The following is a 13,216-nucleotide window of genomic DNA, read 5'->3' as shown; positions in this document are numbered from 1 at the left end:
TCTTTGATACCCGGATGATGGTGACAACAGTTACTTTAGGGACTGTTTGTGCCACTCAAGAGAAGTGGTGGGTACCCTGCTCCATTGTGCACGGGTGAGTGTCCCCCTGAGCTAGGCAGGACCCTCCAGAGAGACAGAGTTAGTGAGTGAGTGAGTGAGTGACTGAGTGAGCGAGAGAGTGAGTGAGGGTACTGGTGCATGAGCAATCTGTGCTGGTCAGCTTGGAGGATCGAGACTGTCGCCAGGCGACGACACAGCTCCTCCAGATCATCCAGCTGTGTGAACAACTCCACCCTAAATTCCCCGGCTGTTTGTGGCCCCACCCTCAGATCTTCCACATCTCCTCTTTCTTGGCCATCGCTGCACTGCGTTCAGCTTCTGTGGCCTGACTGGAGGGAAGCGGAAGCAGACCATAGTTTTGCCTCTGATCTTGATGAACGGATCATAGTGAAATCCAGACCCTGACTTCTCCAGTCTAGGCCTAAACTATGCATTTTCAAGAAGTACTTCTGCCATGCGCAGCACCCTTGGACCAGCAGAAAACTACCTACCTCAACCCTTAGCAGGTACTTTAATATACTAGCACAAAGGGCTGACTTCTAGGGATCTCAGTGTCCTTACCTGAAGCCTGGGACAACCCACCCTCCATGTGGCCACTACTGAGGATCAGCTGATGAGACCCAAGAAGGAGCAACAAAAACCACCAGAGCTACTTGGAGCAGCCAGTGCAGTTGTGGGTCCCACAATGGTGAATAGGCATCACTGACTGCCAAATGTACGAAGGCCTTTCCTAGTACACGTAAAAGGAGGCCTGGAGCCCTTTCTTGGACAAGCTACTACTTTCAAGAGTCCTCTAGGAATTTTGGCAGAATACAGCAGCTTTACAAAGCCTTCCCCTGTCTAAAAAGCTCTGAACCTTTAGACCTACTGTTCAGCAGCCAGGAAAGAGGCATTTTGGCAGGGAGAGCATGACCATCTGAGGTGTGGGGAGTAAGCTGTGCTAGTGAGTCTATGCTCTCCCCCAGAGCTGGCTAGGCACCTTCCAACCTCCATCAGCAAAGCTCCTCAGGTCAGGACAGAGACTAAAACAGCCAGAGATAGGTAAACAGGACCCCAGCAGAGCACCCACTTACTGCTCCACAGCTGGGCATGGAGCCAGCCTGGGAAAAGCAGGTCTGGGTGCCAAAGGTGCAATACTGTCAGGTCCTCCAGGCTGCCTTCCTTCAGCAGGAGCTGAGGGTTCCTTCTCAAGGAGCTAAGGTACTGCTAGCAACTTGGGCCTCTTGGAATAATTCAGTTGTTCCCTCAGGGCACCTCACCAGAGACCACTAATAGTTTTAGAGGTGGATGGCACCTCTAACATCTACCTAATTGCTTGGGCCAAAAACCTAGGAGTCACACCCTTAATCTTTCCACCTTACTGGCCAACTCCAAAATATAGCCATCTCCTGCCACCACCCTAAGGCCACCACCATCTTACTAACCTCCTACCTAGTCTTCTGGCTGGCACTTAAAGCTCTCTCAAACTCAGCATCCACAGAGGCCAGATGATTTCACTTTCTTTTGTGTTTCCTTTAGTGACACTGGTGCTGGAACGGAGGGCAAAAGCACACCTCGAGAACACTCTACCCTGAACCTCACCGTTAGCCCTCCAAGTGATTTAAAAACAAAACAGAAAACCAGGGACCAGGGATGTGGCTCAGTAAGTAGAGACCTTATCCAGCATACACAGCTTCTGAGTTCGGTCCCTAGGCCCACGTGATCTGGTGTAGTAGCAAACACCTATAACCCCAGGACACAGGAGATAGGCAAAAGAATCAGAAGTTCAATTGAGGGATTGGGGATTTAGTTCAGTGGTAGAGCGCTTGCCTAGCAAGTGCAAGGCCCTGGGTTTGGTCCCAGCTCCAAAAAAAGAACCAAAAAAAAAAAAAAAGTTCGATTGATCCATCCTTCATCGACTACATATAGAACTTAAGGTTAATCTAGGCTACGAGAGACCCTGTCTTAAAAATTATTTAAAACATCAACTAAGGTCTATAGAGATGACTCAGTAAGTGTTCTTCCAAAGTCCCAGAACACACAGTGGCTCACAACCCTCTGTAATTCCAGTTTGAGGAGGTCCGACACTCCCTCTGGCCTTTGTAGGCACATGGCATTCACGCACGCAAAACACCCCATACACATTAAAAAACTGACACCAACAAAAACACCTAGATCATGACACATTCTCAGAAGCCTTCAGTGGTCCCATGGCTTTTAGATGCCTCTAGCCCAAGTCTATAGTAGACCCCCACGGCCCGCTCTCCCAGCCACCTCTGCACTCACCCCATCACAGCTGCTTCCTGCAGTTTGTGGAATCAGCAAGCTCATGTCCACTTTGGAGTCTTTTTCCTTCTGGTAAACCTTCAAACAGTGAGCCCTTCCGGAGAGTAAACCTCAACAGAATGTCACCACCTCCCCCAATTAAAGCAGCAGTGTTTCCTCCCCATCCCTGGAGAAGTGACTTTCTAGCCCACTACTATGCCACTGTCTCCATTGTACTTCTCCAGTTCAAATCCCCTTGTCTCTACTTTTTGGTTTTGGGTTTACACCTGCTGAACTGTAACTGTGAGAACAAGGACCTTAGCCATCTCTTCGCTGTCATATCCTTGGGCTGCACAGGGCTGCCACCTACCAATTGCTCAGTAAATGTCCCACAAATGAAGCCATATAAACACTGCAAGAAGAACACTGTGCCTGGAGTCTGAAGACGTGGACACCAGTGTGAGGTGGGCTACTTCCCAGCAGCAATGGCTTCTCTTCCTAGGAGTTCCCCCATTGTCCACTGCAGTGTTTAATCTGCACCTCACCTTCCTCAAAGGGGACCAGTGAGACCAAATAAAGGCCCATTTCGAAAGCACCAAGATCCATACAGACAGCAGTGTGTCAACTATCACAAGACAAGGTTCTTCCTCAGCGACCTGAAAATCCATAGGTGAAATGTGTATGAACCTGGCATGCAGGAGAGCTAGTTCAAGGCCAACCCGCTACATAACAGGACCGCAGAAAGACAAGAAGAAACTGAAAGGGCTGGAGACATGGCTCAGCAGTTAAGAGCACTGGCTGTTCTTCCAGAGGACCTGGGTTCAATTCCCAGCACCCACATGGCGGCTCACACCGCCATAGCCCCTCACACAAACATTCATGCAGGCAAACCAATGCACAGAAAATAATAAATCTTTTAAAAAAATAGAAAAAGAAGAGAAAGGAAAAGGAGTGGGAAGGGAAAGATAACAAGGAAGTTAAAAGATGTAAGAGCAATCTATGCACAGAAAATAAAAATAAATCTAAAAAAAAAAAGAACTAGGGGCTGGAGAGATGGCTCAGCAGTTCAGAGCACTGACTGCTCTTCCAGAGGTCCTGAGTTCAATTCCCAGCACCCACATGGCGGCTCACAGCCATCTGTAATGAGGTGCAGTACCCTCTTCTGGTGTGTCTGAAGGGATCAACAGTGTACTCACATACACTAAATAAATAAATCTTTAAAAAAAAAAAGAACTACAAAAAGAGGAGAAAGGAAAAGGAGGGGGAAGGGAACGATAACAAGGAGGGAAAAGGTGTAGGAGCCATCTGAGGTTCCCTACTCCCCCCCCACTCCCTCCCCTACCCCCCACCACTCCCTCCCCTACCCCCCCACCACTCCCTCCCCTACCCCCCCACCACTCCCTCCCCTACCCCCCCACCACTCCCTCCCCTACCCCCCCACCACTCCCTCCCCTACCCCCCCACCACTCCCTCCCCACTGCTAGTTCCCACCCTGGGTGCCTAGCAGACATCTCAGGACGCAGCAGAAGACAGCAGGGCTTTACTTTACGGCCAACACAAACACAACCCATGAATCCATTGACAAGTCAAGGCAGGTGTGTTAACATACGCCGACAGTTTCATGTGCTCAGGAAGCTAAGGTGACAAGATCACTTGAGCGGGAATTAGAGGCTAGCCAGAGCAACCTTAAACAAAAACCAAGAGGCCAGAGATGGGGCTGGTTAGTGGAATGCTTGTACAAGGCCCCAGCAAACCTGACACCTGAAGGGTAGGAGATCAAATACTGTCAAATGACAACTATTTGCAAATTAAGCTCTGGGTTCCTTCAAGGCCATGGAGATACAACATCCTGTCCATCCCTGGGATAGAAAAATGTAATAAACATTTACTGAATTTGGACCCAAAAACCTCCAATTAACCAGTTTCCTCCTTAAAACAAACATAAATAGGGCATCGTGTGGCTCAGACTGACCCCACACTTTGATAGGCAGAGTGGCCTTGAACTTCTGATCGTCCTTTAGCACCCGAGTTCTGGGATCACAGACATTAGCCACCATGCCAGTGTCTATGTGGCACTAGAGGAGACATCCAGGGTTCATGTATGATAGGCAAGCATTTTACCAACTGAGCTACATCCCGCTGCACCAGATTTCTCTTTTCTTTGCGGTCCATCCTGGCAAGGAGGTCCTGGTTCCTGGAGAAAGCCTGCAAGAATACCGACATCCACTAATGCCACGATGACAACTGCTTTATGCTTCTGAGGATCTCTGACAGACCTGAGATTATAACCACACTATGCTCACTCACCAACCACTAACAGAATATGAAGTATAGTACACATGCTAGGTTAAGCCCCAACAATGACAGCTAACATTTACCAAATGTACCAAGCAGTTCACAGCCACAAATTATTACAGGAAAATGTTAGTGTCAGGGGTGGGCTACCTCACCATGAACTGCTGGAGAATGGTACTCTATTGGTCTGGGTTTGCTAAAGGAACAGAACGGAGGATGACAGTGTTTATTAAAAGGGGATTTATTATTAAAAGGAGATGCAGTAGTCCAGCCATGGCTGTCACTTACTGTACAGGCCAAGAAACAGGCAGCTGTTCAATTAAGCCTGGATGTCTCAGTGGTCCCATTCAAATCACCAGAGATTCCCTTGAGGTACCCAAAACAGGCTAACGCTGTTGGTTGCCCACCATTATGAGATGGTAAGACCTTGTTGCTAAAGACACTACAAGCTTTGATTTCCTGACAAAGAGAAACCAACCCGAAACTAGCTGGATGCTTCCCTGCTGCTGGCTGTGGCTCACAGGGTTGACGATGCTATGCAGCCTGCTAGGAAAGAACTCACGTCAACAGTGTCACTCAGTTGTGGGTACATTCATCCTACAATAATGAGCTGCCCAGCAATAGTGCCAGGCAGTTACAGGGTAACCAACAGCTTACACTGCGGCCTTCTCCACAGATGGCAATTCCCATCTAGTCCGAGAGCCTGGTCAAAGCCCAGGTCTGGAGAGGACATAGGCCCTAGTTGCCGAGTCACTGCTGTTGTGCTGCTAAATGGATGTGCTGTATCTGTCAAGCCGCTTTCTAAAGATTTAGGTTCATGCCTATAGATTAGTAGGGGAGTCAGCTTTGCTCACAGGTGCTTCTTTTGCAGTGGGTCATGGTTACTGAGGCTCATAAATGCCAAGGTGCTGGAGGTAAGGGACTCTTGAGTACTCAGCCTCAATGGGAGCATTTAACACCCCCACCCAAGGTTCAGAGACCATCACAGCAGAGGGGGCAGAAGAAGGGTAGTGGCGTGTGGGGAGTGTCGTGTGGGGAACGCTGTCTTTGGGTAGGACATGGCTGTGGCCCTGGGAGCTCCCAGCAGCTGTGCCTGTGTGTGCAGAAAGCCATCAATGTCTAGTCACAGAAGGGTTAGGGCTTCATAAGGCCCAACTCCACTAGGCATTTACAGGCAGTCGATGTTTGCTGAGAAAGAGGCACCTCTTCAGGCATGGAAACACTAGTAAGTTGCCTGTGCTCTTATAATAACCCCTCACCTATGTTTCTATAAGCGATCCTGATTAGACTGGCTGGGTCATCAGGGAAGTGGGGAGATATGAAAGGGGGACAATGTGGGAAGAGGGGGGATCAGCAGGAGTAGGAAGGTAATGGGGATGAGTATGATCAAAATATATTATAACATAGATTTAAGAGTCGCACTGGGTCAGGGGAGATGGCTCAGCAGGGAAAGCACTTGCCACACAGGCCTGACTACCTGAGTCCATGGAGTTTGATCCCCAGGGCCCACATAAAGGTGGAAGTAATCGACTCCACAAAGCTGACTTCTTACCTCCACACACCATAGCATATGCTGGTACTCATACACAAACTACAGTAACAGTATTTTTAAAAGTCTGTCAGATTTATTAGGGAAAATGAATATATGCTAGGAACAAACTAAAACAAGCAAAGCCTTTTGTTCTGAGATCTTGTTTCCATGCCATTGGGAGAACAACTTCTAGCTAAAGCAATTAGAAGCAACCCAAAATACCCCTGTGTTACTGCTTGCAGTTACTTGCAGTTAACTGTTGAGAAAGCATAGGCATCGGGGAGCAGGGAGTAAAAGGCCCGTCCATCTCCATCACACCGTAAGCCTCCGAGCCTTAGGCAAGCCATTTCCTTTTCTCAGGCACAGGTTCCTCATCTACAATACCGGGTGACATCACCAGCTGCCTGACACAGTCTGTGATGATTAAATGAGATAATACGCCTCAAAGAACTTCTTAATCATTGAGTTCCAAATGATCGCTACTGCTCTAAGCACTTCTCAGAAGAGAGAAAAACTCCTATTCTCGTTATAAATATGTCGGGGGACAGACATGGCACAATTATTGAACGAAACCATAACCGCCCCCCCCACCTACCCCACCCCCGCCTTCTACAAAACCTTATCTCTGGGTTTCTTCTCACCAGTGCCTTTTAAGAGGTCAACAACTTCCATCCTCTGTGGGTGGGGAATGGCCAGGGTGTCTGGAATACCCGTATGCGCAAGCTACACACCTAAGTCCTTCTGGTTCCAAGTCATCCTCCCCTTCTTGGAAGGCTCCATCCCATTAGTGTCATAAGTACTAACCACGTGTTTTGTGGAGGGGGAGGAGCTCACAAGGACCCGCCCCTACTCGAGGATATATGGGCAGTTAACGGTTGCTAGGGGGAGGGGCTCGCAACACCCCGCCCATTCCTGAGGTGTTGTGTCCCCCACCACCACACCCCCACCCCTGACACCTCACATGAGTTATTGGTGATTGAGGGGGTAGGAGGCATTTCCTTCTGTAGTGTCGCCACGGGTAAAACACCCATGCTCCTGAAGAGAACCCCTCACCAAGTTCTTGTAAGCTGCGCTAGGGCATGGAATTAGAAGAGACTAGAAAGTGAAGGGAAAGGGTCAGTGGGAAGGTGACACGAATAAAATAATTATACACACGAATGAAACGACATCATGAAACCCGCTATATGCAATTAACATGTTGATTTTTTTTTTTAAACAAGCATCATTCCCAAGCTACTCCAGACGCCCTGCTTCCCACGGAAGGGCATTATCCCATGATCTGATTTACAGATGAGCAGAAGACAACGCCATCCTTTGCAGCCTCAAACTCAAGCACTCAGACTTCAAACAGGACTCTTGGTCCCCACACAGAGTACCCTGGCCGTTCACCCACTTCCCACTTGGAGCCCTTTCATGTACACGTCTCCCCAGCAAGTGTCAAGACCCCAATGGACAGTCAGGTCTGCTGCTGCCAGAGAGGGCAAGGGGTTTGTCCAAGGTCACACAGCGAGCCAGGCACCGCCCTGAGGCTCGGACCTCAGGTACTTGCTTCCTGAGCGGCCTTTCCAGGCAGGGCCTGGGATTACGGCCCCGGACCGGCCGTGAGGAGCGGGCAGGGGCGGCCGATACTGGGGGGTCCTGCCGGCCGCGCCCGAGAAGAAGCCGGGTGGTCAGAGATATCACTGAGGCTGGGCAAAGGATGCTGCGGCTCGCAGAGCAACGACGCCGGGATTACGCTGGGCGCCCCGCCGGGACCCCGCATCCCGAACTCACCTGCGGCCGCAGCCGAGAGCGGGCGGCGGCGGCGAACCCCGGGCTCAGCCATTCCCCGCTGCCCCGGATGGGGAGAGACCGCGGCCGCTCACTTCCTTAGCAACCCGGCTCGGCGACCCACTTCCTTAGCAACCGCGTCAATTTCAATAACTTTATTGGGCCTCTGAAGTGAGCAGCCCGCCGATGGGGCGGAACCGAGTGTGCCAGGGCGCTTCCCAGGTTCCCAGCGTGCGCCAACCCTCTGACCCTTCTAAGGTCCCAGACTCCGTGCGTGCCTCATTTTCTTCGTTTGTGAAACTGAGCACAGTACCTTGGTCTCACACCACGCGCTTTCATCCTCCCCTTCCGAAAACTCTTTCAGGTCAGTTGTCTGATCTGGGTCTCAGATTAGTATTGAGTGGCTCCCAATTAGGGCCAACTAGGGATGAAGACAAATCCTTAAGAAAATCCCTAATGCCCTACCTGTCACTACCATTCGGCCACCGCGTCCTACAGTCTGATTTTCACATACCTGTATTTCTCCACCGTCAGGGACAGCTCCACAAGCAAGGCCAGGCCACATCACCTGCATCTTTGGACTAGACTGAAATTCCTATTCTCTGTTAATATACTTTATGGCCTGAACAATAATTTAAAACCTTAAGCATGTCCCTGCATGGCGTCCTTGGAGTTTCACTACTCTTACCATCAAATCAAAAAACCTTGGTTGCACATGATGGCTTGTGCCTGTAGTCCTGCACTTCGGAAATGGAGGCCAGAGGATGAGCATCCCTTGGGTACAGAGCCAAAATAACACATAGTTGTAGGAAAATGATGCTACGCTCTGATGGCTCGAAGGTAAAGGCGCTTGACAACAGTAGATTCCAGGACCCACTGGGCAAAAAAGAAACAACTTAGGTTGTCCTCTGACCTCAGCACATGTATAGTGTACACACTCACTCACACACACACACACACACAGAGAGAGAGAGAGAGAGAGAGAGAGAGAGAGAGAGAGAGAGAGAGAGAGAGAGAGAGAGAATGTAATAAGAAAAAGATACCTAACTAGCTGGGCTGGGGGCACATCATGGTGGGCATCTCAACTAGATGGTCTGAGTAATAATTTGAAAACCTGAGGGCTAGAGAGATGGCTCAGCAGTTAAGAACACTGACTGCTCTTCCTGAGTTCAATTCCCAGCAACCACATGGTGGCTCACAACCATCTATAATGGGAACGGATGCCCTTTACTGGTGTGTCTGAAGACAGTTTCAGTGTACTCACATAAATAAAAAATAAATAACTCTTAAAAAAAAAAAAAGAGGGGTTGGGGATTTAGCTCAGTGGTAGAGCGCTTGCCTAGGAAGCGCAAGGCCCTGGGTTCGGTCCCCAGCTCCGAAAAAAAGAACCAAAAAAAAAAAAAAAAAAAAAAAGAAAGAAAGAAAGAAAGAAAGAAAACCGGAAAACACATCAAGTCACCCTCACTGCATAGCATCTTTGGAGTCTGGTTACCCTTCCATCAAAGCAAAAAGCATCCCTAAGGGAGAAGTGGGCAGAGCCCTGAGTTGGAGGCCAGCATGGTCTACAGAGCAAGGTCTAGGAGAGCTGGGGTGACACAGAGAAACCCTATCTTAAACGGAAAAAAAAAAAAGAAAGATACCTACCAAACTGACTCAAAGCTCACCAGTATTAGTTATAACCACATTATGTGTTATTTACAAACACGTGAAGCAATATATATGCTTATGTTTGTCTCTTCTGTATCTTTTGGTATTTTCTTTTTTTTTTTAAAGACTTATTTATTTATTTTATGTGCATGAGTACACTGTAGCTGTCTTCAGACACACCAGATCCCATTTCAGATGGTTGTGAGCCACCATGTGGTTGCTGGGAATTGAATCCAGGACCTCTGGAAGAACAGTCAGTGCTCTTAACCACTGAGCCATCTCTCCAGCCCTCTTTTGGTATTTTCTAAGGCTAATAATTGCCATTTTTTTCTCCTATTGGTTCTTTTAATTACTATTTGCACCCTCTCCCATTCTGGGCTGTCCCTAAATTCAGTATGAAAACAAAAATAACCTGGAACTTCTGGTTCACTCATGAGGTGCTGGGGATGGAACCCAGGGCCTTCCAGACCATTTTTGGTTTTTTGTTTGTTTGTTTGTTTGTTTTGTTGTTGTTGTTAGTAGTGATGGTTCCGTTTGCTTGCTCGCTTGCTTTTCCCTGAGACAGTGTTTCTCCGTGTAGCCCTGGGTGTCCTGGAACTCACTCTGTAGCCCAGGCTGGCCTTGAACTCAGAGATCTGCCTGCCTCTGCCTCTCTGTATAAGTTGTTTTTCAATTGCTCTGGCAAAAACCTCATGACCAATGCCATTTATAAAAGAAAGCACTTTATTGGGATTCCGCACTCCCAGCACTGGGATAACAAGTGCATGCTACCACGTGGCTTTTGGATTGTTTTCCGACTTCTCTACTGTGTTATGTATAGGAGGGTTTGCCTGCACATATGCGTGTGCAACTCTGAGTGACTGGTTCCTGAGGCGGGAAGAAGGCATCATATTCGCTGGAACTGGAGTTGCACACATCCAGTTGTGAACTGCCATTCGGGTGCTGGGAATTGAACCTTGGTCCTCTGCAAAAGCAATCGCCCACTGAGCCAACTCTCTAGCCCCCAATGTGGCCTTTTAATCTGGGTGCTGGGGAGGGACCTCAGGTCCTCATGCTTGAGTAACAAACTCACTGAGCTATTACCCCAGACCACGATGGCTGGCTTTACTATGATTTTTGGAGACAGGGTCTCACTCTGCATGGAACTTACTATGTACACCTGGTTGTCCTCAAATTCACATAGATCAACCTGTATCTGTCTCCTGAGTGCTGAGATTAAAGGCATGTGCCAAGGTGTCTGGCCTTGATGATGATCCTGCCTACAGGAAGGAACTTCTAATGAACTTCCTACAGGGTTGGCCGAAAGCATGGCCTGGTTCCCCATGGCATGGCAAAAGCATCAAGTTTCCCTTCTTCTCCGACATTCTAGAATAGTGCTGTCTGGCAGAACTGTGGCTGTGGTAGAAATACCCTATATTGGCACCATTCAATATGGTAGCCACTGGCTACATGTGGCTGCTCTGTTTCCAAAATGATACCAGGGCTCCTGAGGAACCAAGTGGTGTTTACTGATTATGTTTGAGTTGTCACCTGTGACTACCACAGGGCACAGGACAGTTCCAGACTATCCAATGAAGACTTCAGATACAGACAATTTGGGGCCTGACTTCTAATTTCTTCCTTTATCTAGAAGGTGACCCAATGCAAGCCACTCTTTAGAACTCAATTTATCTACCTGTAAAATATATATTTGACACTTTCCAGGTTTGTCATAAAGATGAAATTAAAAAAAAAACGGAGTCAGATATGATGTAGTGTTTCTCTCTTCCCAGCACTTGGGAGGTGGCAGAAGCAGAGAGATTAAAAGTTCAAGTCTAGGGCTGGAGAGATGGCTCAATGGTTAAGAGCACTGACTGCTCTTCCAGAGGTCCTGGATTCAATTTCCAGCAACCACATGGTGGCTCACAACCATCTGTAATGGGATCCGATGACCTCTTCTGGTGTGTCTGAAGACAGCTACAGTGTACTTATAATAGATAAATAAATCTTTAAAAAAAAAAAGAGTTCAAGTCTAGCTTGAACTACAAAGTGAGAGTGTTGCACTTGCTAAGCATACACAGGGTCCTGGTTTCCAATCCCGAACTCACCGAAGGAAAACACCCAACTCTTACACAGGCCTGTGGTGTCCTAAGGAAGCAACAATTGTCAGTGTGGGGAGCCCTGCCAGTAAGAGGGCTTGGTGTTCTTTGAAATTTGATGCTATTTGGGGAAGAGGGCTGGAAGGGGGCTGTATAAAAAGACTAAAGGAATAGAAATTATTTATTGGATGGTAAAGAGGTGGTATTCCTGAGCCCCTTTCAAGAGGAAATAAGACGCTGAGCTTGGATGGAGGCCAAGTACATGAGACAGGCTTAATGGTTGTCACTTGGCGAGGTGCCCAGGTTCAGCATGGATGAGCCTGTGTGACCTGAGAGAGGCCCAGAAGACTGGGGATGGAGCTAATGGCTTCTAAACTCATATCTTTGATGTTTCTGAAGCAAGCCAGGCAAGGGTCGGACAGTAATTGCTTCCTCCTCAGGCACTTAACGGATATGTGACCTTGATCATGTTAGTCCACCTTTCTGGATCTCATTCCTCTCCCTCCCACCCCAACCTCCACCCCTAATGGTGGGATGTAACCCACGGTCTTGAGCTTCTCAGGGAAGCTCTACACTGAGCTAAATCTCCAACCCCTGGACTGAAGGGTTCCTGTGAGGATTCACTGAAAGGATTATATGCATGAAACCTAAGCGTAGGGCACAGTAAATGAAAGGGGACGGTGAGAGTAATGGTGTCAACATCACAGCCAGAAGTCACAGAACCAAACCAGGACTTAAGTGTAGTCCCCATGCATGGACAATGTATGTTTGTCTTCTGTAGCACAGTGGCTAGCCCACAGCAGAGCATAAAAACACCTATTAAAAACATACATTAGGGGCTGGAGAGATGGCTCAGCGGTTAAGAGCACCCGACTGCTCTTCCAGAGGTCATGAGTTCAATTCCCAGCAACCACATGGTGGCTCACAACCATCTGTAAAGAGATCTGATGCCCTCTTCTGGTGTATCTGAAGACAGCTACAGTGTACTTATATAATAAATAAAATAAATCTTAAAAAAAAAAAAAAAAAAAAAAAAAAAACATACATTAGGTTCGACCGTGGCAGCCATCTTCCAGTAACTCACCAAAATGATGAACACAAAAGGAAAGAGGAGAGGTACTCGGTCTATGTTCCCTAGGCCTTTTAGGAAACATGGAGTTGTGCCTTTGGCCACACACATGCGAATCTACAAGAAGGATGATATTGTAGACTTCAAGGGAATGGACACTGTTCAAAAAGGAATGCCCCCTAAGTATTACCATGGCAAAACCAGAAGTCTACAATGTCACCCAGCATGCGGTGGGCATCATTATAAACAAGCAAGTTAAAGGCAAGATTCTGGCCAAGAGGATCAATGTGTGGACTGAGCACATCAAGCATTTGAAGAGCAGAGACAGCTTCCTGAAGCAGGTGAAGGAGAACGATCAGAAGAAAAAGGAAGCCAAAGAGAAGGGCACCTGGGTTCAGCTGAAGCGCCAGCCTGTGCTACCCAGAGAAGCCTACTTTGTGAGGACTAACGAGAAGGAGCCTGAGCTGCTGGAGCCCAGTCCATATGGATTCATGGCCTAGTGTACAGAAGGAAATAAAGAAC

At 48.2% G+C, this 13,216-nt stretch overlaps 1 protein-coding gene and 1 pseudogene across 4 annotated transcripts in view; one reads left to right on the top strand and one right to left on the bottom strand.

Moving 5' to 3' along the window:
- Positions 1–7,980, bottom strand: part of Kif3b (kinesin family member 3B) — a 39,498-nt gene extending 31,518 nt beyond the window's left edge. Inside the window, exons 1-2 of one of the 4 annotated variants that reach the window (XM_087651070.1) lie at positions 6,862–6,946; positions 4,426–4,509 (exon numbers count right to left, since the gene is read on the bottom strand). The gene's annotated coding sequence lies outside the window, so the exon portion shown is untranslated. Of the gene's footprint in view, positions 1–4,425; positions 4,510–6,771; positions 6,986–7,903 lie in introns of those variants that run through there. The other 3 variants (XM_087651071.1, NM_001106529.1, XM_087651072.1) reach the window with 3 other exon arrangements.
- Positions 7,981–12,713: 4,733 nt separating this feature from the next.
- LOC147995760 (large ribosomal subunit protein eL21 pseudogene) lies at positions 12,714–13,216 on the top strand (annotated as a pseudogene).

The sequence above is a fragment of the Rattus norvegicus genome, chromosome 3, assembly GCF_021556685.1.
Source record: "Rattus norvegicus strain SHRSP/BbbUtx chromosome 3, alternate assembly SHRSP_T2T, whole genome shotgun sequence".
NCBI classification, from domain to species: Eukaryota; Metazoa; Chordata; class Mammalia; order Rodentia; family Muridae; genus Rattus; species Rattus norvegicus.
The sequence above is the reverse complement of the archived record's forward strand: the minus strand, read 5'-3'. Positions and strand labels throughout refer to the sequence as shown.